Source organism: Pseudorca crassidens, chromosome 2 (assembly GCF_039906515.1).
Source record: "Pseudorca crassidens isolate mPseCra1 chromosome 2, mPseCra1.hap1, whole genome shotgun sequence".
In the NCBI taxonomy this organism is placed as follows: Eukaryota; Metazoa; Chordata; class Mammalia; order Artiodactyla; family Delphinidae; genus Pseudorca; species Pseudorca crassidens.
The window spans coordinates 84,527,236-84,552,589 of NC_090297.1; the positions used below are offsets into that span (position 1 = coordinate 84,527,236).

The window sequence follows — 25,354 nt, forward strand, 5'->3', positions numbered from 1 at the left end:
TCACCCCTCCCTTATGGTTAGTTCCTTCTCAGGACTCCCTATCACCCCTTCCTGCCCCCAACATCAATGAGTCTGGCAGACATGACCTCGAAGGAAAAGAAAGGAGCAATACTCCTGTCCTTTTTCTCTTAAGAGGTTCCTCACTACTGTGTAAATCCCTGAAATCAAATAGATATACGTGAAAGGGCACTGCTTACCTCCACACCACATTATCCAAAGACCAAATATCACTGCCTTTGCCCAACTAAATATGTTAAATGGATTATTGTTAATATATAAAATATCTCCCTTCCATCCTTTACTTTCATTAACACTGGCTTCTGCACATCCACAGAACCTGACCACTGCTACTACAACACTATGAAAACAAATCCTCAGACAGCATTTGTTAGGGTCATCATTGTATGCAGATAAATACATTATGAAGAAGTGTTATTCTTTTTCTGTCTTCATAATTAGAAACAAAATACCTCAATATTTCAGATCAAGAAATATAAAATTGATAAAATCTTGATGATTTGTTTAAATAATCATAAGGATTATTTTAATTTTGAATATTTCTTCAACTTTAAAAATTGCACACCTGGCTGACCTCAACTTCTGTAGTTTATCATGTGTCTTGTTGTAATACGTTGGGTAATTTAAAAAAAATTTTCTAAACCATTTGATACATTTCAACGTCAGAGGCAGGTGTGGGATTCATGATCAGATTTGGTCAAATAATTTATGATTGTGTAGAGACTTTATGCTATTTAAACAAAAGGAAAATTTTTTTTGAAACTTTAAATAGCGAACAGCAGATTGAAACAGGTATTGCTTTTTCTCCCGGTAAGAAATTCCTGGAAATTCCTGTTGCTGGCCAGGTTCTGCTGCAGATGTTCAGACTTACTACAGACGCTCTCGAGATAGGATGCCAAAAACCTGGTGGGAAAGAGAAAGCGAGATTTATGCTCAAATTTCCCAAAGAGGCTTCATCACCCAGGATTCTGTACAGTCGCATCATTTCATTGCTCACATCTCCGGAATGTTTATTAGAAAACAATTCTCTCATGATATTAGCTATCTCATTCAGTGTTTGGCAATAGAATTGCTAAAAATACCCCAAACTGTGAGTCCTAACTTTAGGAAGCTCACACTTGTTTAGAAACAACTACAGTAAACTATATTTAAAAAAAAAATACAAGTTAAAAAGTAAAAGGAATCGATCTCCAACCTCTCCCGTTGCGGAGCACAGGCTCAGCAGCCATGGCGCACGGGCCCAGCCGCTCCGTGGCATGTGGGATCTTCCCAGACCGGGGCACGAACCCGTGTCCCCCGCATCTGCAGGCGGACTCTCAACCACTGTGCCACTAGGGAAGCCCACTCTTGATCTTTTTGATGCTACTTACATGGCAGATGTTCCTTCAAGCTGTGAAGGTTGGTGCTGTTCATTATGAGAACATGACACTGCATATGGGCCAGCGACAGGATTTGCTGCCATATCAGAAGACTGAACAGGATTCTGTCGAGGTAGAAAGGATTGTGAAAAGTCTCATGCTGGGATGCTCATAAGGGAAGCCAGAGAGCAGATAAAACTAGATAGGAGAGGAGACAGGGCAAAGAGTTGAGGATTTCAAAGGGTACAACGTGGGTGAGGCAGGCACACAGTGCAGCTTTCCATTAGCAGCTGGATTGCTGGTGGGGGGTGTGTGGGATGGTGTGGTCCAGGGTCCCAGTGAACTTCATTGCTGGTTTATTGATTAGGAGGAAAAATGTGCGTTGAAGGGGTGACTCTCAAATTTGTTGAGAAACTAGACATGGAATATTCAGAATATGGACTTTTAGCTGAGGTATAGAATTTATTTATTGAGATAGTCACCATGGTGTCGTAGTCATTTCCCTCTTTCCCTACAGAACCTTCCAGTTGCTTCCTAAAGTCAAAACTAACAAGATCTGACCCTCAACCTATTTATGCTAAAGCCCAGTATAAGACAAAGAGCAGTGGACAGAAAGTCAGAAGTAATGGATGCTGGTTTTGGTTCTGTGTGTCATTAGCAGTGTACCCTAACCAACAGCACTTAACACCTTTGGGCCTCAGTGTTCTCATAAGGGTTTCCATGAGCCTTCCTAGTTCTACTATTTCTGCTAGTTTCTGTGGTATATTTTACCAATTTCACGTGTCGACAAAGTAAAAAAGCAAATTTTACCTGCTGGCATTGTTACATTTTGCTATTTACATTTCCTGAATATTTGATTGTTAATGGACTGGAAGAAAGAAAATTGTAGAAAATTTCTTGTTGGAGTCATTTGAATATCATTACTAAATCTATAGCTCGTAACAAAGCAAACCATGACTCCTAGGCCTTCCTTTCGGAGTCATTCATAAATGAACACGTTTTATTTTAATAGAAAACAAGAACATTTTAATTGCCTAAGCTGAGTACTTTTATTTTGTTTTATGTGTGCAGTCAGAACCAGACCCTTGTGGATAAGGTTAAAAGATGGATATTCTTTTCCCTGAGCTTTTTTCTTTTTGTGTGTAAATTACAACAATTGCTTGGGGGATTGGGCATTTGGACAAGCCATAAAATAATCAAAATTTTAATACTGTTTGGTGGCAGCCTAGGACTCTTTGAATTAGTGGCTAGATTAACCATTCACAGGTATAAGCACTCCATTCCTAGCTGGATTTAATAGTCCTGCTCATTGGGGGAATAAATCCTCCTGGTTGAATGTAAGCAAGTGACCCCAGCATTCACAACTAGGTTTTCTTTTGGTCTAATGGTATTTCTACCCTCTGACAGAATAACAATTTGAAAGTGAACTACTCATCCTTCATTACTACAAAAGAACCAAGGCAAGAACCAGTTCAACCCCAAATCATTTAGCTACATTTGCCAAATTGTGTGTGTTGTTAAAAACCACAATCTCAAGAAAACTATCTTTAGGAATACCTATAAATACTAGAGCTCATTAAAACAACAAATATCTTGGCTTTGATCTTGGTCACTGTTGGGGGGTTTCAAAGGAAATCTCAGATAAGACAGGCCTCAGCTCAATTTTGAGTATAATTAGTTTCTCTCTCTCTCTCTCAATTACTTTAAATCTATTCTGTCACTTTAACATTTCAAACTCAACTGTTTTATGACTGTGAAATATTGTCATACTATATTATGCTAATGGACCTAATTAATTCCCAGGGCAACTTTCCTGTGGATTGTGGTAGGGTATATGATAATGCCACTAGTTCTCAGTGGTCAGTAGATTTGTTTTTCAAACTTGATGTTTACAACTGGTGCTGTATGATTTGTTTTCCTATGTCAGAATGCTAGTGAGCATGTTTCAGTAGCTCCAATGCATCTATATTCTTCATCATACTCCTGGTTATCAAAGTGCAAGTTATCACCTGCTTAATATCCAGGCAAGTATGAGAAACTCAGTAATTAATTCTTATGACTGTCAGTCTGTCCAGACTTCCAGCTACCATGAAAGAGATAGCTATTGAGAGTAAGAAAATCCACAACCTGCCCACTCAAATTTCCCACCTTAAGGTACTCAAACAGAGAAAATTTTGGAAAGAGGTGGCAGAGTGGAGATGTGCTATATTCAACATGAAACTCTTTATAATAAATAATTCTTTTTCCCCAAAAGTAGAATCCAGACTCTGATTCTGATCTTTGCCAATTCTTACTGTGCTCTAGTAAAGGCATCAGATACACTGTGTTCTGCAGGGCTAGAGACACTTTAAAGAAGGAGACCGAACGTTCCATTTGGATCTGAGAAGCGGGAGGAAATGGGTAGGAGAAATTGCCCCAAGAATATAATAAGCTCTAGGTTGTCTACAGAATGCTGCACAGGGTGACCAAAACTTCACTGCGCCAAGTGCCAGGAAACTTGCGTCTGAATCCTTGCTCTGGCTTGTAATGAACATAGACTACTTAATGTTTTTTGCTTTAGTTTTCTAAATGGGGCATAATATTTACCTTAAAAGGTGACAAACAAGCTAACAAAAAAAAAGCCTAAAAATGTATGGCACGAAGGGTAAACTGGGACGAAGTGAGAGAGTGGCATGGACATATATACACTACCAAATGTAAAATAGATAGCTAGTGGGAAGCAGCCGCATAGCACAGGGAGATCACCTCAGTGCTTTGTGACCACCTAGAGGGGTGGGATAGGGAGGGTGGGAGGGAGACGCAAGAGGGAGTAGATATGGGGATATATGTATATGTATAGCTGATTCACTTTGTTATACAGCAGAAACTAACACACCATTGTAAAGCAATTATTCTCTGATAAAGATGTTAAAAAAAAATGTATGACACGAAGTAGATACTTTGTGTTATTTTCATCTCCTCCAAAAGCCTTTCAGCTCCTCTATGTCATAGGGTCTTTCCCTTCTTTGTGCTTAGTAGAATTTCTTATTTGCGCATCACATTTGGGCACAGAATCAGGCACTGCCTGATAACAATAGCCCTTCATTTTATGTGACTATATATCTTCTCTTCCTGAAAACATGTTAATTTCTTTGAGGTCAGGAACTCCATCTTCTCATTTCTCTGCTCTGTCTACCACCTATCCCTGCAACAATATCTGGTACAATGTACTGATAAATACTTGTTGAATTGAATTAAATTTTTTTCTCATCCTGTTGTCCCTCTCCTCCTGCTATTTTTTTTTTTTTTTTTTTGCTGTACGCGGGCCTCTCACTCTTGTGGCCTCTCCCATTGCGGATCACAGGCTCTGGACGTGCAGACTCAGCGGCCATGGCTCACGGGCCCAGCCGCTCTGCGGCCTGTGGGATCTTCCCAGACCAGGGCACGAACCCACGTCCCCTGCATCGGCAGGCGGACTCTCAACCACTGAGCCACCAGGGAAACCCTGCTGCTATTTTTTTTTTTTTTTTGAGTATGAATTTACAAATGTGTTTATTGCCCAGGTTAAGTTTTAAAATATATGGCATAGCCTTGTCTAATTATAAATGGAAGATTTATGTCGACAATTATATACATTGTATATATTGTAGACAATTGAGCATCACTAAATTAAAACAGCAACAATTTATTTGCAAGAAAATATATCAAGAGCTTTGAACACTAATACAAGCCTATGAGACATCCAATACCAGCAGCACAACTCCTGCCTTCTCTATAGACTTTCTACAAAGTGCTAGTCTCACTTTGCTCTTCACTAAAAAGATTACTCAAATTTTCTGGATAGGTTAACAGAAGCACCTAAAAAGATGACTGTGTACAGGTGGTGCCAATGATCCCCCCCCCCCCCCCCGCCACTACTTCGTTTAAATAAACAACCAACAACCAAAAATAGTTTTCCACCACCCATCTATTAATGCCAACATACTTGGACACTCTGACACTGAACAGGAATACTGAAACCAGGCCCTGGGGCTCGGGATACTGAGCCTAAATTGGGCACCGGTGTTATGCGTGCCATGTTGCCTAGTTGGGACAACAAACTGGGCCCACATATGGACAGGCTGAAGCGAGGACCAGCCAGGCAGTAGATCTACCCATAGAAGAGTTTCCCGTCCCCAGCACTTGGCAGAGACCACCAACACTCCTCACATTTCCAATCTGCATAGACTTCAGTTGGAACCAGGAAAAGATGACTGTCCGTTGAAAACTGTGTGCTCTCTCTTCCAGAGTTTAGAGTGGTTTGGGGGAAGTGGCTGTCCAGTCAGGAACTACATAGTTCAGCCTCCCTTGCATCTAAGTGAACTCAGATGATTAGTTCTTTTCTATGGAATTTGAGTGGAAATGGTGTGTGATATATCTGGGCAAATATAGTTAAAAAGCAAGTGTACATCATCTTCTCTTTGGCCACCTGCTAGATAGATACCAAGGACTACAGGATGCTAGGGAATGGCCAAGCCATATGATGGATAAATTCTCCATTTCTCAATCACTAAGTGGAGGAAAGTTGCCTGATAGCCAGGATTATCAAATGTGAGTGATTAGGGTAATAACTTACTGTGTTAAGTTATTAAAGTTGGGAATTTATAATATTTGTTATGGCATTTTGTTACCCTACCCAATACACTTATTAAATCAACTGCATTTTACACTGATGATGGTGTATTTCTTGATATTTGCTACTGCCTATATTAATCCCATCCTCTCTTTGATCCACCCCCTACCATGCTGAATCCTTTTTCTCCATCTATCTCTTTTAAAGTTGGCATCCTAAGTCCACTGCCTGTGTTTGCCCCTTCCCCCTTCCCACCAGGCAATCCTATTACAGCTTTAAGGCATATTGCTGGCTTCCAAATATTACCTCTTGCCTAATTTTTAGCCTGGCATGGTCAAATGCCTACAGAACTTCTCTTCCTGGGGGTCCCATTGACATCTCAAACTTAATTTGTCTGAAACTGAGATCAACATTTTTCTCCCTTCCTTCCCCATCTCTAGTACACCCCTTACTACATTCTCTATCTCAGTAAATAGCACCATCATTATCTCAGAAAAGAGCACTGCAAATTATCCCAGACTCCTCTTTTCTCCTCATTTTCCATATTCAGTGCATTACTAAGTCCAGCAAATTTTACCTACTAAATAGTTGGTAAATCCATTCTGTCGTCTCCGCCCTGAATAACACTGTCCTGATTCAGGGTCCCATTATTTTTCATGTAGGCCACACCAGAACATAGTGGTTAGTCACATGGACTTTGGAATCAGGCAGATCTTTGCTTACGTCTCAGCTCTGCAACTAGTTCTTGGTTGTGTCATCTGGGGAAATTAACTATCGATTTAAACCCATTTCCTCTCATCTGTGAAATAGGAGATATTAATAGTACTTTCCAAATGGGGCTGTTATAAGCAATGAAGGAAATTAAGTATAGAGGAAGCTTAAAACAGCCTGACATAAAGTAAGGGCACCATAATGTTAGCTATTGTGATTGGAGACTCTGCTTCCAAACTCACCTCCATGAATCCACCCTCCTTAAGGGAGTGATCTCTCTACAATAGAAATTCTGCCATCTTTGATCCCTGCATTATGGATGGAAAAGAAGAGATGGGGTATGAGAAATTTTCAGAGGTAGAACTGGTAGGAATTGGATGATAATTGATAGGCATCTTACTAGAAATGCCTATTGTGAAATATATAAATTGGATAAATTTGCCTTCGTAGGTAAATTAAATGTGTTTTTAAGATTCCTTACTTCCTTTTATCTTCGCTAAATTGGATCTGCACATAAAAAACTCAGGTACTAAATTAGTGATTATCTAAGCTTAGCATAAACCCTACTTACTGCATAATGGCCAACTCATTTGTTTACTTACAGAACATGCATGACAGCTAAAAAATAGGAAATTCAAATTAACCAAAATTTCTTTCTGAGAGAACATAATACAAGGAAAGCTTTAAGCATAGTATATTTTAATTCTCATTACTATTCTCTTCACATACAACTCATTCCAGTAATACTTTCCTTTCCTTTATTTATCTCATCCACAGGGTATCCTGAACAGACAATGAGAGCATTTTGAAGATAAGAAATACGCGGGTGATTAGAGTAGAAATAACTGAGGAGGAATCAAACCAAGACTCACTATACATCTACCATGTGCCAGACAATAGGGATGATCATCACATATGTTGTCTCATTTCGTTCTTAAAGTAAAACAAAAATCAATTAATTAATTAGCTTAAAGTAAAATAAACTCCACGATTTGTATATGTACCACGTACCCTGAGGAACATATAATTCCTATTTTACAGAAAAGGATCCCAGTGAAGTTAAACTACCTGCTTGAAATCATACAGAAAAGGTATTTGAACTTACTTTCATCTGACTCCAAAGCCCACTGGTATGATATTATAATAGCCTAGATATCCAAACTATGAAAACAAGTCTACAAAACTATGTATTTGACTACTCTGTACCCCTTTAGTGTGTATGTGAACAATAAAAGAAAAAGAAAGTACAGGTTGTGGATAACCACTTCGCACACTGTCACATTGTTTATATCTACATGGGAGCTGAGCCTATGAAACACAGAAACTTCCCTGAGGAAGAAACCAGTCACAAAAGCCACCAGAAGTACCAATAATACACACACGTGTCCTGGTGGGATCATCCTCCATCCTTGTGCCCTTCCCTCTTGATGAAATAAACATCCCCTAGTTTCCCATGCTTTGGGCTTCAGACTCTTCAGAGAGTAAATTCACATTCTTCTCTAGCTGTGCCATGGGGAGAAGGAGTTCTATAAAGCAGCAGAAAACAAACGATTGGTGAATAATTTTTTTTAATCAGATTCTTTCTGAGACACTGATCTCATTATATGTTCACCAGACAAGCTCCTACTAAATCTATTCACAATTAAAAAAAAAAATTACCCAGCTAGTAGTATTGAACTGTGCCTTAATTAGGGCAGCCAAGAATGTCTTGTATAATTAACTGGGCTTTGTTTATAATTATTTCCTTGTGGTTAGAACTGTTTTCTGCATGTAACTGGGGCAATGCTAATAGTAACACTAAACTTAGATTTTCACGTGAGAATAACTGAAGGACAGGCAGAAAAAACAAGGCCAGGGCTTCCCTGGTGGCACAGTGGTTGAGAATCTGCCTGCTAATGCAGGGGACTATGGGTTCGAGCCTTGGTCTGGGAAGATCCCACATGCTGCAGAGCAACTAGGCCCGTGAGCCACAACTACTGAGCCTGCGCGTCTGGAGCCTGTGCTCCGCAACAAGAGAGGCCGCGATAGTGAGAGGCCCACGCACTGTGATGAAAAGTGGCCCCCGCTTGCCACAACTAGAGAAAGCCCTTGCACAGAAACAAAGACCCAACACAGCAAAAATAAATAAATAAATAAATAAACTCCTACCCCCAACATCTTCTAAAAAAAAAAAAGAAACAAGGCCAGACCTGGGAAAGCAAAACCAAAAAAAATGAAACACAAGATCTCTTATAATCCTGTTTTGCCTCAGGATGAACAGCATCTCCCTAACCTCTGACCCAATCTAACATCTAGATGCTGATATCTGGGCTCCTTTATCATGCTATCAAAGTAAAAAAAACTATTTCTTCACTTTTGGAAAATGGAGTGATTCCTTTTCTCACTGAGGCCCATGTGTTGTTTTACCCCTCCAGATCCAGACTCCTATCTCCTGGACCCAGCTGTGCATCCTGTTGGATGACATCAACATCATTTGACTTCCCATTAGGTTTGACCAACAAGAAACCCTAGTGAGATATCTGGAAGGAGGAAGGATGGGAGGGAGGAAGGGTGGAAGGACAGGTGGATAGGAGAGCAGGCAGAGACTGATGTCTCAGTACTTATTCCCCTGGTTCATTCTCTGCAGTTACCTTGGGCAGGCTATATCCAATCCCTAAGCCAAAGTCTTCATGCCTATAAACAGCCATCTTCAAATAGCCACCAGTCTATGGACACCTGTAATCACTCTCTCCTCTGACCACTTATCTCAGAGGTTGGAAACAGTTATAATAACAGAACACTGTTATTACACTTGCCCTAGATACTATACTATCTCTTGTGGTTATCCTACACCCTACCAAAACTTTGTAAAAAGTCCCTACTAAACGCTACTCAAATTATCATAATTTGAGTGTAACCTCTATTCTTGGCTAGTAAAATTGGCACAGCCTGGATTTGTAATACCATGTACCCTTACCCATGCATATCCCCTTATGTTCTAGAAGACTACAGGAATAATAGAATTCTTAGTTGTAAGGAATTAGGAAACTCCCTGCATGAGTAATTAATCAAAAGTATTTGAGGTACTAGAATGTGGTTGAGTAGACTCAGAGACCCTTGGCCAAATAAGATTGTCCAGGTCTTGCTGAATAACAACAGGAATTTAAATACTGACAAAATAGATACTGACAAAGTAGGAATTATTTTTTTTTCCTATAAATCTTGTTAATTGTGGCTAGTGTGGTAGCATACACATCTAAACATTCTGTAAATTCTTATCACATTCCTTCTGCTTGATGTTTCAGATACACTTTCTTAGAAAGAGAGGTCAAGGTAAAAGAAGTATAATAGAAATAAGGATAACTGAGCTCTATTAAACATATCACTTTTTGATCTCTGTGGGGTGTGGAGCAACTTGTTACGCTGCTAGGTTTCTTCCTTCAGGTTTCTCATAGCCTAATAAGAGAAGCAGATTGCTATAGGGTATAAAAGAGGGCAAAAAAACCACATTTTTTTTGAGTAGTAAAAGTAATTTTAAATAGCTTGACAGAGAGGATAACAGTGAAGGAAAATCTGGAGGGACCCCATCAGGTTGATCAAGTAAAGGATGGAAATTCCATACAGAAGAAGAGCAGTGCCAAAGGAAAGAAGGCTTAATAATAAAAATAATCAAATATAATTGAAATAATTGTGAGTAGTTTGTTACACAAAAAAGACAGGATTTTCAGTAGTGGAAATTTAATAGAGCATAAGATTCAAGAGGGAGAATGTTTAGAGATGAGACTAGAAAGCTCAGAGATGGTGAAATAATAAAGTTCCTACCAAAGCAGCACAGCTTAAGAAAGTCTTCAAATGGATTTGGAGTTTATACTATAGATAATGATGCGCTTATGAGGTTATTTTTAACAGAAGACTGATGTGACTAAATTTGTTTTTAAGAAATGTAATTTCAGAAACTTCCCTGGCAGTCCAGTGGTTAGGACTTCACCTTCCAATGCAGGGGGTGCAGGTTCAATTCCTGGTCAGGGAGGTAAGATCCCACATGCCTCACAGCCAAAAAACCAAAGCATAAAACAGAAACAATATTGTAAGAAATTCAATAAAGACTTAAAAAATTGTCCACATTAAAAAAATCTTTAAATAAAAGAAAAAGAAAAGAAATGTAATTTCAGGGAGAGGATATTAGGACCAAGAAAACAATTGGAAATCTAATTAAATAGCCTTTTTGCCTATACCAAGTGAAAGTCAAAGTAAGTTGTTTGAAAGGACTAAACAAGTAGGTAAGCATCGAGAAGACAGACCAATAAAAGATGATAGAAGACACAAATTATCAATATCAGTAATGTAAAAGGAGACAGAACTAAAATTTCTCCATAGATATTAAAAAGATCAAAGAAGATATTATTAAAGTCTTTGTCCAATAAATTTACTAATTTTTGTGAAATGAAGAAAGCACTTGATAAACACAATTTATAAAAATGATACAAGAAGAAATAGAAAATTTGAATAGTCTCATTCTATTAAATTGATTTCATATTTGAAGATCTTCCCACAGGGGAGATCTTCAAGCCAAAATAGCTTTACTGGTGAATATTTACAGAGAATTAATGAAGAAATAATTCAAATTTCACACAAACTTTACCAAATTTTTTTAAATTGTCAGTGCAATAATACAAGAAAAAAGAATAGATAAAAGTATTGAAAAGTAAGTAATAAGCAAACTGTCATTAGTCATAAATTACATAATGTTGAACATAAAAATTTAAAAATGACCTTTATAGATAAACTATTAGACTTATTAAGTAAAATTAGTAGGGTAAATATATAAACACTAATTGTATTTCTATACACTCTCCCCCCCAAAAAAATTTTAATAATATTATTAACAATAGCATCAAAAACATATCTATAGAAATAAATGTAACAAAATTATGTAAGACCTCTACACAGAAAATTATAAAATATTATTGAGAGAAATTAAAGACCTAAATACATGGAGAGATATATCATGTTCATGGATTGGAAGTTTCAGTGGTGTAGTCAGTTCTCCCTATATTGAGTCAATGCAATTTTAATCAAATTTTCAGCATGATTTTGTGTTGGAAGTGGAAAAAAATACACAAAATTCTAAAATTTATATGGAAGTTCAAAGGACAAAGAGAATCAAGACAATCTTGAAGCAAAAGATTATATAGTTACAATTAATATAAAGTAGTATATATATAAAGGCAGTAAAATAGTCCAATGAAACTGACTTTGAGTCCAGAAATAGATCACATGTACATAGTCCCTTAAAATTTGACAAAAATGATACTGCAATCCAGTGATAAAGAATAGTCTTCATAATAAATTTTGCTAGGTTAACTGGATATTCCTATGAGGAAAATATTTATCTCAACTTCTTCCTTATACTAAACATAAAATTCAACAGCAGATGATTGCAGATGTAAATGGAAGGCTAAAATACAAAGACTAAAATACAAATACAACTCTTCTGGAAGATAATATAAGAGAATATTTTTATGATTTGGGGGTAGGCAAAACCACACTTATGTTTCTTAAGTAAAACATTAAAAGAACCAACCAAAAAGGAAAAGATTGATACATTGAACTGTATTCAAATTAAGAATGTCCATTTATTAAATATATCTCTAAGAGAATGAAAATTCAAGTCACAGAGTAGCAGAAGATATTTCCAAAATATATATTCAACAAAGAACTTATATCTGAAATGTATAAAAAACTGCTACTTATCAATAAGGAAAATATAAGCCAATAGAAAAATGAGTAAAACATTACCAAAAGGATATGCAAATGGAAATATATGAAAATATACTCAGATTTAATAGTTATCAAGGACACATAAAACTACAATGAAATACCTATATATGTATATTCACTAGAATTGTTGAAATATAAGGGACTAATTTGTCAAGGATTTAGAGAAACTGGAACTCTCATAAATTGCTGATGGGTGTGTTAATTGGCAGAACAACTTTGGAAACTGACAACATTATCCAAAGTTGATCATACATATACCTCATAATTCAGTAATTCTAGTTTTAAGGATTAACCTATAAAAATTACATGCATATGTACATGAAAAGACACATATAACAATGTTCCCAGCAGCCCTATTTATAATAGCGCAAACTCTCAAGTATCCATTGACAGTGAGCTGTGTCAACTTACACACACACACACACACACACACACACAACATAAGAGCTGTGAGTTTAGGTTTTATTCAGAGTCTTGCTGAGGACTATAGCCCAGGAGACAGCCTCTCAGTAGCTCTGAGGAAACTGTTCTAAAGAGGTAGGGGAGAAGCCAGTATATATATAGATTTTTGGCTAGGGAATGCCTGCAGTAAAGTATACTTCTTGCTAAAAGATTACAGTTAGTCACAAAGAGCAGACGTCTCAAGTTAATGATTTTAGTGCTTTTCTATCTATGGGAAGATGCAAGAATCTGGGTTCATTCAGATTCTTCTTGAGATATACATCTAATTATCTAAGGCGCCTGTTTGGCCAAAGCACAGAGAGCTTCATTCTGTTATCATCTTAATTTCCTCTCATTCTGTTATCGTCTTAATTTCCTCCATTCTGTTATTGTCACTGCACTGTCAGGCAGTGACTGCAGTGGGTTATGACTTAATTCTTGTAGAATTGAGTAGTGAGCAATCCTCTTTGTTGTTCTTTGTTTACAGGTGGGTAAATAAGTTGTGACATATTCTTATAATGGAACACTAGAAAGCAATGAAAATAAATATTTCCTCATGCGCAAATATAGATAAGTTTCACAGACATAATACTGATCAAAGAAGCCAGACAGCAAAGAGAACATTGCACTATTCCATTATACAAATTTCAAAATATAGGTAAAACTAACCTATGGTGATGAAAGTAAGGATAGTAGTTTCTTTAGTAGTAATCGGAAAAGGATGTGAGGAGTCCTTCGTTTGTGAGTAGTCATGGATTATTTCCTGATATGGATAGTTTTATGAATTTGTTCACATTCTAAAAATTCATTAATCTGTGAATTCTAGATTCACTAACTTTACCGTATATATGTAATACTTCAGTAAAAATGGTTATTAAATAGTTGCATGAATTGATCAATCTCTATGTAGATAAGAATTAGCTCAGAAAAAGGAGAACCTATAGTGAGTGGTATCATGAAATCAAGAAAGAAGTAAATTTTAAGAATGAGCAGGCAGTTAATAGTGTCAAGTGCTCAAAAGTCAAGGGGGAGGCCCTGTAAAAGGACACTGGCAACAGTATTGAGGAGGATGTTGCATCCCTCTGAATAGTGCATCAGTTTCTAAGGGTTCCAGATTTAGGATGAGATGGTCTCACTCTCACACCACTGCTTGATGCTCTGAATAAGGGGTGAAGATTACGATAGAGTTTTCTTGGCATTGTAGGGTGTTTTTGTTTTTTTGTGGAGTTTTTAATGGAATTAACCAATAAATTAATCTAGTAGTTAATTGTTCCCTTACAGAGACACAGTAAGTTCTGGATTAAAATGTATCTAACATACTTTGTAATTTTGGTAAATGGAATGAGTTTAGATTACTATTTTTGTTTGATGTGTGTTCAGGAAGTAATAAAAGGAATGGGTGCATTGCAATGCAACACAAATCAACTTGTTTAACTTCAGCTAACTTATTATAGCTCTGTTCCCTTATTTTATAAGAGTAAAATTATAAGCTACTTCTACAGTCAGCTGAGCAAATATAAACCCATTACTAATGAAGTTATGACAGTTAAGATGATTTTTCCATGAGGACCTCTTGGATGAGCCCTCAAACTCCAAAGCTCTTTATACATTAACTCTATCTCAAGTTTGTTCTTGTAACCAATACATATGGAGTGACCACCATGTGCCCTAAGAACCTAAAACACATTTACTGAATTTAGTAAACTCTTGAAATAGTACTAAGCACTTCAGGCAAGAATTACTTTATACTGTGCTCTCCATATCCTTAACTATTTTGTTCTCTCAACAGCTACCTAATTTTCAAAAGTGGAGAGAGGAGAAGTGAATTCTTATCATGGGATTTATGTGTATCTATTATTAAAAGTACTGAGTTAATGCTTTGAAACCAAACCACTGCAGTAGATTTTTTTAAATGGGTTTAATTCTACTCTGAAAGAGACCTTCCCCTCCTCTTCCTCCTCTTTAAACATAGGCATAATTAAATTGTTGATATCATGAACATGAAACTGAGCAGAATATTGTGAGGCCCTCCTGGGTACAAAAGCCTTTTGTGTCCCCCATTTCTTGTTCGTAGGAGAAAGGTTTCAGCCTCTAGACCTTCCCTGTGTTCCAAAGGGCAGATTCAAACAGTTACTAACTAGGGAAGGGAGGGAATGCAGAAACAAAGGAGGAGCAGTCAAGAAACAATAGTGCAGTGACTCCTGCTTCCTCCTCAAGGAATATACATAACAATCAGGTACAAATCTCTGAGTTTTTCTATAGGAACTAAAGCCCCCCACCCAGGTGAAGGATGGTAACTTCAGACTGAGCATAAGCCATGGACCCCGGACTGGTTGGATCCAGGCTGACAACTGAGATTCCTGGAACATCACCCTGTTACCTCCCCGCCAATCAATCAGGGGAAGATCACACACCGTGCAGTTCTCCCCGCAAATTTTGCCTCTAAAAACTCTTTCCTGAAAACCTTCAAGGAGTCTTTTGAGAATGAACCACCCATTCTCCTTCCTTGGCCCTTGCAATAAAACTTTCTCTGTTCCAAACTTCAGTGTTTCGGTTTGTTTGGCCTCACTGTGCTTCAGGCACATGAACTTGGGTTCAAGAACAGACAACTGATGGTTGATGATGAAAAATGCATTATGATACAGTTTTACTCACTAGTGTATTTAGGAGTACAATTTTTAAAGTATGGGCTCTGGGGTCACACAGCTTTGAATTGGATTCTCAGTGCCGTCACCCAGTTATGCGACCTTGTACAAATTACTTAGCATCTCAAAGTCTCAATTTTTTATATGCAAATGGCAATAGCAATTACCATAAAAGTTGTTATGAGAAATTCACAATATAAGATTTTAGCAAAGTGTCCAAAATGTAATAACTACTAAATAAATGGAAGCTATTCATGAGATTTTAAAATTTATCTTCAGATACTTGAAATGTTAATAAATATTTCTTTCCTGAGACTAGCCAGGTATAAATTAATTCTATATGAAAAATCAAGGCTAAGCTCAAGGATCCTCTTCTACAGACACAAGTAACTGATAAAAAATTGAATATCCAAAGGAGAAAAAAAAGATAAACATTAAAGTAGAGCTTACTAGACAACATCCATAAGTAACCCTAGACCAGATGAAAAAAAGATTTTCTCAATAGTGTTCACAATTTATGAAAAAGAAATGCAAATATACTTCAGTTGTTTTTCATCTTTATCCCCTTCCACTGTTTTGAAAGCTCATGTGAGTTCCAATTATTTGTTGACAATTTTTCATGGAGGAAAAAAGAGACAGAATGAAGGAATAAAGAAAAAGTAAGAGCTTTCCCGCTTAACCCAGCCTGCCTCTATGTGACACTAAAGTCTCAGCCCTTCACAGTCTTATAATTCTACTTCATGTCCAGACCTATTGACATCTAGTGTCCGATGTCCAAGAAATACCAGCTTCATGTGGTCATAGGTGGTGACTTTACTACATCTAGAACAGAAATTGGGTGAGATGAAAGAGGTAATCTCCTGGTAGAGATGTGGAAGTGCAAACCATGCTCATTTGACTTATTCTGTGTTATCTCATTCACTTCTTGCATCAATTTACTTAATTTTACTTTATAGTGGTATTCACAGAAAGACTAACGGTTACAGCTATTGTTCCTTTAGATTCATATCCAAATTACTTTTAAGTGTTCATTTTAGATTTTGCTGATGTTCTTTGGAAAAGAAATAGTCAGGGGATGCTTTCTTCATTTAAAAGAAATTGATTCACATACAAAGGAATAAATTTTCTCTACGGATATGCAACATTTGAAAAAAATAGCTAAGAAAATTAAATGAAATATCCTTTGGTACCACTAAGGATTTGATGTAAAACTGAATCAAATGGTTTACAGAGGGAAAAAATCCCAAATTTAAATAGATATTGCTTTCAGAAACTCACTTTATTGTTTGGAATCAGCACTATTGACAGAAAATTAAAAGAAGGAGCACTGCATATATTTGCTGGCACTGACCAGGATCTACACATCACAGCTCAAGAGAACTCATTTTTTGTCATGCTAAATCTCTGCTCTTTTTTTTTTTGGTAACTTCTGTTTATTGTTTGCTATATTCTTTTAATGTTGAAACAAAATTATTGAAAAATAAAACAGCCTATTAAATGATGTATTATTTTATTCTATAAAAAATCTGTTTGACTATTTGTTTCTCTAATGTAACTGACCTGACAGGTTTTTTGTCATTAGGCAAATATAGCCCACATGGAGTAGATTATAATAGCTGATTGTCAACTTAGTAATCATTTAATAAGGACTTCTTAAGGGATCTAGACTAGTTTTTTAATAAACTACCCTGATGACTAGGGCCAAATCATTCGCTCATTCATTTATTCAACAAATGTACCTGGGTACACCAGACCTTGTACTGCAGTGTGACAATTAGGTATGAAAGTTCCTTGAGAGAAGAAACTGTTTTTTCCACATTGGTATCCCGGGTACCCTGCTTATAACATCATATTGGCAATGGGTAAAGATTTGTTATCATTGCTCTCATAATTACTTGTTATTACTGCTGATGACTGTAAAATAAGAAGGTAGCACAACAATGGAATTCATCAAATCTCTATATGTAATTTGGGAGAATTTGTCTCTAAATGGAGTTCCTTGTCCCAGTGACAAAGGAAAATCCAATAATGAAAGTCCTTCCGATGGCAATGCTTTGTTAGGAAGAGGCTACATCATTTTCTAAGTTAAAAAAAAAATTATTTGCCCCACATTCTGGAAATACAGCCTTGCTCATTATATCAAACAATGTCTGGTCCTTTTAATCACTGCTAAAATACTGACAGCTCTCTTTAATGCCTAGTCAATAAGCAGATTAAAACATAAATGCCACTAAATATGCTTTAAATATCAGCTCCATTGAAATATTTCTAAGTTCTGTATCCTCTTAAAATAATCCCCATTCAAAATTGAGAGGAAATGTCACCCATATGAGTTTCTTCAGAATTTAAGCTCTGATTACACAAGGAATTATGCACTATAGCTTTGGAAATTGGATAATTAAAGAAGCACCAGACTCTTTGTTGATGACATTTTTAAGCCTAGAAAGTTTTTATCAATGTTACAGTCAAATTTCATTTTTAAGTAGTGTTGTACATACTGAGTACATTTCTAACCCTAATTAAAGCTAGCTACCTTAAGAGGGGACTGTGAAGAAAGGCAAAGATGCACAATCACACCAAACAAGTAAAGACCTTTCCCTACTAGGATCTACAGAACTACAAAAAGGCCATCTGCTTTGAGCAGGTCTTAGTAGGGAAAGGAAGAGAAGTATAAAATTATAAAGAAACAACTAACTTTCAAGGAAATAAGTCTGCTAAAGAAACTGAGTTGGGGGGCTGCCCTGGTGCCGCAGTGGTTGAGAGTCTGCCTGCCCCCGGTCCGGGAAGATCCCACATGCCATGGAGCGGCTGGGCCCGTGAGCCATGGCCACTGAGCCTGTGCGTCCGGAGCCTGTCCTCCGCAACGGGAGAGGCCACAACAGTGAGAGGCCCGCGTACCGGAAAAAAAAAAAAAAAAAAAAAGAAACTGAGTTGGTTCAAATGTGACTTGATTGACCCTTTTCAAATTTTATTATTTTACTCTCCATTTTCAAATGATATACAAACAGGAAGTCTTTCATAAGACGTCTGAATAAATCTGATTCTTTCTTGGGTGAATGTAAATAAAAGTGACCAAAATATATGTTCACATCTGATTCAGGGTAAGGGAGATTTTGGCATCGTTTTCCTTATTATCAGAGGCCTTAGGAGTACTTTCACTAAAAGGATCCATCTTTGTCTTTTTATCAGTCTAATCACAATATTTAATTCCAATAATCAGGGATTGTATTACAAGTTCCTGAAATATACATTTTACCCAGGTCTTTCAAATGTTGCATGTTTGACTTCAGCTTAATAATTAATCTGCTTATATTGGCCAGTATTTGCATCTTACAGATGTGTAATAAATCTATATTTTTCTTTGTAACTTCCTTTGTTAAGGGATCATGTGATCTACACATAATCCTATTAAAAGCCTAGAATCTAAACCCTAATATTTAAATCACCCACATTACTTTCCTTCTGGGGCTATAACCTTTTTTTCTCTCACACTGTCCTCTCTTCCCAACCAAATGCAGAAACTCATTGTTTCTCCCATTAAAATGGTGATATTTCTCACAGTTCAGTCACAGATTATAGTTGGAGTTGGAGGTTATCAGAGATCATCTATACTTTCATTTTGCAAGTGAAAAAACTGAGCTGCAGACATGTTAAGAGTCTTGCTTTAAGTCACACAATTAGTCAGTGTCAGAACTTGGATTGCTTGTTGTATAACCTCAGGCCACCATTTAAATGGAAACTTTCCCACTCAGAGGTGTTCCCAGAAGAGAAGGAGAAAACATCATTGGAGTTGCAACCCAAGAGAACCTATCTACATGAGCAAGAGAAAGCCAAAACCCAACCTAGTGTCACTTGCCATCTTGTTTCCTGAGGGGTTGTGCTGCTCCAAACAGGCACTTTTGCTAACCTGCACCAAGGTACCATACAGGTGGGCGGTGGCCCTGATCATCATTAAGGTGCCTTTTGGAGCAATTTGATGGAAAGGTTAAGAGGGGGCTTTAGAAATCTCCTGAGAGCATTGACATCTGGGATTTCTGAAAGTGAATTAGTTGAACCTAACAGCAACCCAAGAGGAAAGGTCACACAGGTTTGGCTGAGAAATTCATGATTTGCAAATGTCAGCTAAGATTTGGATAAGCATCTGGCTTTTGGTTATACGTCTGAAAATGAATAAACACTGAAATCTGGAGGATTCATACTCACTGGACCTAATCCACCCAGGATTTAACAGCCAAAAAAGAAATGCTGGTTATGGCATGGATTCCATAAACTTTCAAATCAATTTACACACAAAAACAAAGAAGCACATATGTATATGTCTGTATACATATGTAAACATGTCTATACATAACTCACACACACAAATATGTGTATATTTCTACGCATTTCATGTATATATGCACGTAGGTTTGTGTGTGTGAGTGTGAGTGTGTGTGTGTTTAAATATTCCAAAACATTGGGCCAGTTGGCCATGCATCTAGTTTCTCTTGGAAAAGATTTGCTTCATATCTAATAGAAATATACAATCTGGTTAAATGTTGCTGGTAAAATGTCTAACACATGGGTGGATTGAGATTGTGAAAAAGTAGAGAATACTAAAGCAGCCTGATGGAGATAGACCCTTTGAAGGGAGGCCAGAAAACATTCCATTCCAAAGAGAGAGGATACGCATCTATTGTTTCTCCAGCTGGCTAAGCAACGGCAGGGATGTTTCCTACTAAACAGCCTCATTAGCATAAGCATAACTACAGGGTAAGTTTTCAAGCTCATTCCAAGTGAATTCAAAGGGGTGGGGGAAGAAAGATGCCATTAATATGCACAACTCATGCAGACAATGATATGAAGCTAATTCATTTCATCATATTATCACCATAGCATATTAACTTAAAAGAAATAATAAGACAACATGGAAATGTTTGCATATTAGAGAGAATTCTCGTTGTACCCTATTAGCACCATATCCTATTAGTATTGCATTAGGCCATCATGCTGCAATGCTAAAATGATGAAATCCCACTGTGAAAACTGATATTGAATTCTTGTAATGTTTCGGAATCATTTTTAGCACTGCATATAAATAATTCATGTGAGCAGATCTAATGAATTGATGGAAGAAAAAAAAATCCCTTGGCATTGTTAGCATATTTATGAATGTAAAGTCACGAGCAAGTTGCTTTCTCATGGAAGGTGGGCAGGGGCTGAAGTGTGACATCTATTCCAGAGCCAGTTATTAACATAACAAAGAATTCTAGGTCAAGTCCAGCTGAAATATTCCTGAAAGCACATTTCCTTCGAGGAAAGATGGCACAATATTGATTGGCACTCTCCTGTTTTTTTTTAATCTAGATTGTAGATCAACTGAGGTAGGCACCCTCACTTAAAGATACTTGCTACACAAAATCCAAATTTAATAAATTGAGAACCCAAGTGAACTAGTGTCTTTTTACTCCCAATACCTTTGTCCAAGACTTATCAAACTGTGTTCCAATTATCTGATTCCTCATCTATCCGGACCACTAAACTGTACTCTCCTAGAAGTCAGGGATCATAATTTATTTATATCCATAATCCTAATCCGTAGCACAATTCATGGCCCTGACTGGGTGCTCAATAAGCATTTGACTGAGTGGATGGATGAATGAATGAATATGTTTATTCAATTCCAAAGATTCCAATTAAAAATTTGGAATAAAGTGGGGGAGTGGGTCATTTACATTTAAATCTGAGTGTTTTACTAAATTAAATATTTATTTGTAATGTTGAGTTCAGTCAAAGCAGTTTCAATTCAGAAAGGCATTTTAATTCAGTGGAATTCTTCCAGGGTTAGATGCAATTGTTTAAATTCCTGCCTTAGATTAAAGGTTTTTGGTTTCTCATACCACATATTGCATATTGGTGTCAGTACGCTTGCAGAGAAGTAGTCCTCATGCAATTTCAACTCCCCAGGATGGAGATTTCCTGCAAAGAGAGCTGTCATGTGAAGCATGTTCCCCTATGTAGAAATATCGCTGGCAGTTACCGTGAATTTCAGAGCAGAAGCCAATGACCTGTTTTTGGTTCTCTGTGTAGCTGGCTTGTGGGCACTGTGACTCTTTGCTACTACTCTCTGGAGTTCACTACGCTTAAGCTCCAGATCCCTCACCGCCTATTTCCTGCATTCTGCTCAGCGGACAGATCACACATCGCCCCTAGTTCCAGGTCTTCTTTCTACACAGTTACTTGTTTCAAAACTAGAGAAACTGGGAAAGAATAACTAATAGATTTCCTTGGAAGAAATAAATGGATTTTTTTTCTCTTTTTCATACTGAAGAGAATATTCTAATGTGGGATTGAAATAGATCACTTCACCTTTCAACACCAGCCCTGCTGTGTTCAGTGCAAACACACATGCACATGCACACACACACACACACACACACACACACACACACACACACACATTGGCTCTTTAAATATGGTTGAGTGTTCATGCAAGCCTCAGAGTCATCTGCCCAGAAAAGTAGCTTTTTCTTTAGGCCAAAAGGCTAGACAGTGAGTGAGAAATGTGAGCTTCCTAAACAATGGCTCTGTGGAGAAAATGAAAGGTCATTTGTCGTCTGGTGGACAGCTTGCTACAGCAAAGCTAGGTGAGCCAGACACTAGAAAGGGGTCCCATAGGTTCTTTTTCATGCTTTTCTTACCTTTGACTGCCCAAGGGTTTTCTGGGGTAGACTCAGTAGTCAACACTGAGGGAAGTAAAGGGTCCTTTGTGTAGGATGACAGTCTTTGGAAACAGAAGTCCAAATGGAGAACAAGTGTTCCCGTCTCTTTAGACCGGTTAACAAAACCAATATGTTTTCACTCTCTTCCCCATGCACTGGGGGTTTGCACATAAGCTGACAGGTCAAGTCTGATCATTCAGTAGTATATGAGTGGTAGTGAGATTTGTTTATAAGGCATAAGAAACAAAATGAAAACTCACAATCTTTGTTTCACCAATTAAAAAGCAATTTGATAACTATGCAACTCAAAATGCAACTGGAAAACATGAAATGTAGTTGAATTTGAACCAGTTTGAATTAAGGAAATGATCAGCAATATGAGGTGGTATCCTAAGCAACAATTTGTTCTGTTTTGCTAATGAATAGATTTGAATTACTCTGCTGTCCTTTTATAGTTCCCAGAACACTGCAGGTAACCTGCTAAAGTTGTTTGTAGGCTGTAAAATACAGGTCAGAAAACCCTAATTGTGAGGTTTAAAAGGCTCATATTTTGTCTTTTTTGTTTGTGTTGTAAAGGCATTTTCTCCTACTTTTCATTTCTAAGTATTTGTTGAGCACCTGTCATGTATACTATGCATTCATTATTTTATTTCATCTCTATTTCAGAGACTATGAAACTGAGACTCAGAAATGTTAAGTAACTTCCTCAGGATAACAGAGCTCTGTGAGTGGAGAAGATCAAAAACTAATCAGGTTTATGTTATTTCAGAACCTATGCTCTTAACTCTTTTCTCAGAATACTAACAAAAAAGGCTTAAACAAGCACCAGCAGGTTTCAAGTCTAAAACATATCTAACATTGATGAAATAAATACCAGGTCCTCATCAGGAAGATACAAATGACTAGTCTGAGCCTAAACTGCTTCCATCATCCTGTGATGAACTACTAAATGTATATACTAGGCCTGAGACCTTCCTAAGTGTTAAGAAAGTCAGGTGGGTGATTGGATCAAGATGGCAGAATAGAAGGACGTGCACTCAGTCCCTCTTGTGAGAGCACCAGAATCACAACTAACTGCTGAACAATCATTTACAGGACGACACTGCAACTCATCAGAAACAATACCCTACATCCAAAAAAAAAGGAGAAACCACCATGAGACAGTAGGAGGGGCACAATCACAATAAAATCAAATCCCATAACTGCTGGATGGGTGACTCATAAACTGGAGAACAATTATACCACAGAAGTCCACCCACTGGAGTGAAGGTTCCAAGCCCCATGTCAGGATTTCCAACCTGGGCGCCCAGCAATGGGAGGAGGAATTCCAAGAGAATCATATTTTCAAGGCTAGTGGGATTTGATTGCAGGACTTCAACAAGACTGGGGGAAACAGAGACTCTACTCTTGGAGGACACACACAAAGTAGTGTGCATATCAGGACACAGGGGGAAGGAGCAGTGACCCCATAGGAGACTGAACCAGGCCTACCTGCTAGTGTTGGAGGGTCTCCTGCAGAGGAGGGGTGTGGCTGTGGCTCACCATGGGGACAAGGACACTAGGAGCAGAAGTTCTCAGAAGTACTCCTTGGAATGAACCCTCCCAGAGTCTGCCATAAGTCCCACCAAAGAGCCTGTAGCCTCCAGTGCTGGGTCTCTTCAGGCCAAACAAACAACAGGGAGGGAACTGAGCCCCACCCATCAACAGACAGGCAGATTAAAGTTTCACTGAGCTTTGCACACCAGAGCAACACCCAGCTCTACACACCATCAGTCCCTCCCATTAGGAAGCTTGCACAAGTCTCTTAGATAGCCTCATCCACCAGAGGGCAGACAGCAGAAACAAGAAGAACTATAATCCTGCAGCCTATGAAATAAAAACCACATTCACAGGAAGATAGACAAAATGAAAAGGCAGAGGACCATGTATCAATGAAGGAACAAGATAAACCCCCAGAAAAGCAATTAAATGAAGTGGAGATAGGCAACTTTCCAGAAAAAGAATTCAGAATAATGATAGTGAAGATAATCCAGGACCTCGGAAAAAGAATGGAGGCAAGGATAAAGAAGATGCAAGAAATGTTTAACAAAGACCTAGAAGAATTAAAGAACAAATGAACAAAGATGAACAAAACAATAACTGAAATGGAAAATACACCAGAAGGAATCAATAGCAGAATAACTGAGGCAGAAGAATGAATAAGTGACCTGGAAGACAGAATGGTGGAATTCACTGCCATGGAACACAATGAAGAAAAAAGAATGAAAACAGCCTAAGAGACCTCTGGGACAACATTAAATGCACCAACTTTTGCATTATAGGGTCCCCAGGAGGAGAAGACAGAGAGAAAGGAGCCGAGAAAATATTTGAAGAGATTATAGTCAAAAACTTCCCTAACATGAGAAAGGAAATAGCCACCCAAGTCCAGGAAGCACAGAGGGTCCCAGGCAGGATAAAGCCAAGGAGAAACATGCCAGGACACATAGTAATCAAACTGACAAAAAGTAAAGACAAAGAAAAATTATTAAAAGCAGCAAGGGAAAAATGATAAATAACATACAAGGAAACTCCCATAAGGTTAACAGCTGATTTCTCAGCAGAAACTCTACAAGCCAGAAGGGAGTGGCATGATGTACTTAAAGTGATGAAAGAGAAGAACCTACAACCAAGATTACTCTACCCAGCAAGGATCTCATTCAGATTCGATGGAGAAATCAAAAGCTTTACAGACAAGCAAAAGCTAAGAGAATTCAGCACCACCAAACCATCTCTACAACAAATGCTAAAGGAACTTTTCTAAGTGGGAAATACAAGAGAAGAAAAGGGCCAACAAAAACAAACCCAAAACAATCAAGAAAATGGTAATAGGAACATACATATTGATAATTACCTTAAACGTGAATGGATTAAATGCTCCAACCAAAAGACACAGGCTCGCTGAATGGATACAAAAACAAGACCCATATATATGCTGTCTACAAGAGACCCACTTCAGACCTAGGGACACATACAGACTGAAAGTGAGGGGATGGAAAAAGATATTCCATGCAAATGGAAATGAAAAGAAAGCTGGACTAGCAATACTCATAGCAGATAAAATAGACTTTAAAATAAAGGATGTTACCAGAG

The 25,354-nt window shown here is 37.6% G+C and overlaps 1 long non-coding RNA gene across 1 annotated transcript in view; it reads right to left on the reverse strand.

Annotated features, from left to right (window-relative positions):
- Positions 1-352: 352 nt before the first annotated feature.
- The window catches only part of LOC137210987 (uncharacterized), a 94,868-nt gene continuing 69,866 nt past the window's right edge, over positions 353-25,354 (reverse strand). Inside the window, exons 2-3 of the long non-coding RNA XR_010936839.1 lie at positions 1,389-1,574; positions 353-921 (exon numbers count right to left, since the gene is read on the reverse strand). This is a non-coding gene — a long non-coding RNA (uncharacterized lncRNA). The remainder of the gene's footprint in view (positions 922-1,388; positions 1,575-25,354) is intronic.